At 31.5% G+C, this 1,624-nt stretch overlaps 1 pseudogene; it reads right to left on the bottom strand.

Annotated features, from left to right (window-relative positions):
* Positions 1-832: 832 nt before the first annotated feature.
* Positions 833-951, bottom strand: LOC128654885 (uncharacterized; annotated as a pseudogene).
* Between the last annotated feature and the right edge of the window lie 673 nt (positions 952-1,624).

Below are 1,624 nucleotides of genomic sequence, written 5' to 3'. Positions count from 1 at the left end.
GCAACAAATCACTCCAGGGTAGATTTCAATCAAGCTCAGGCTCTCAGCAAAGAATTAAAATACCATAGTTTAATGGTGCAGTAAAATACAATATAAAATGTCACAAATGTGACCGTAACAATGGATAAACAAGCAACTAGTTTCTCAGATCTCTGTCTGTTTCCTCAGGCTTCTATCCAAAGACTGAGAGCTCTGGCTTATAAATGCTAAATGGCCACTCTAAGAGTGAAACATAACCACACATATTCAGGTGTGGAAGTGAACCTGCCTCATCAGGTATGTGAGTGCACACCTGTTTCAATCAGACCATAGTTAGAATACAATGATTAAAACCATTTCCAAATAATTCACATTATACTAAAAAACAAACAAGTACTGTACAAATTGGTTAATACAGGATGTAAAAAACAACAACCATAGCCAAACATTATCTTATGGTGGATATCATGTCAGCATCATATGTTATAGGATATTATTATGGTATTCTAAAATAGTAACATTAAAAAATTGTTCCCCACCCTTTTTTTTTTTTTTTTTATTTTATTTATTTTTTAAAAATATATATACACACATACATATATAAAAAGTACATGATATTCTAATTCTTGGTGTTCATACCAAATGTCTTAGTATGTTGTCAGTTAGTCTAAATAAGTTAAAGTTTTATTAAAGCACCTATTGATGTTAACAGCCTTTGGTCAAATATGTATAAGCAAGATTTTCTATAGGAGAGAGCACTTTAAATTATGCAGGCCTTATTGAAAATATATATATATACACACATCCATATCTACATATATATATATACACCCACACATACATACATATTTTAAGTCTAATGCACCTGGTGTTCCCAGGCAGTCTCCCATCCAAGTACTGACCAGGCCTGGCCCTGCTTAGCTTCCAAGATCAAACAGGATCAGGTACATTCAGAGAAGTGTGGTAATATCTTAATCTAAGCGATATGAAATGTATGTATTAAGCAATAGATAAGTGTACTTAGTGAATATCTATTAACCTACTCTAATGTGTAAAAACGGGGTTGTAATTCATTATGTTCAATATACAAAAATAAGATGGTATAGAAATACAGTAGTAACAATATTGTTTAATGTGTTGGAGATAATGTTGAGGTGTATATAATATAAATTTGTACTGTGATATACAAAGAGGAGAAAAATAAATGTATGACTATAAAGTCAATATGTGTAATATATAATATAAATTTGTACTGTGATATACAAAGAGGAGAAAAATAGCTATAAACTCAATATATACACACCTCTGATAATACCTGTGTAATATTAAATAGCTATAGTGTTGCATGGAAAAAAATGATGACCTGATAATCCACAGCAAGATGTACAAAAATATTATATTCAAAAAGCAGACATATCTATGTTCTCATTCAATCCTGTGGGAAAGAGAGTACCAAATTTATAGATCCAGTAGGTTTCCCTTTGACATAACTTTTTGAACCTATTAGTTCCTTGCTTGTATTGTATTCTCTCTAGAGGGGTTATGCAAAATTGACATTTAGTACCACAATGATGTTGAACATGATGTCTTGATACACTATGTTTGAGTGAACCTTTCTCTATGTTTCTAAAGTGTTCTCCCCATC

The sequence above is a fragment of the Bombina bombina genome, chromosome 3 (genome assembly GCF_027579735.1).
Source record: "Bombina bombina isolate aBomBom1 chromosome 3, aBomBom1.pri, whole genome shotgun sequence".
Lineage (NCBI taxonomy): Eukaryota > Metazoa > Chordata > Amphibia > Anura > Bombinatoridae > Bombina > Bombina bombina.
Note: the sequence above shows the minus strand (reverse complement) of the source record. Positions and strands in the feature narration are given on the sequence as shown.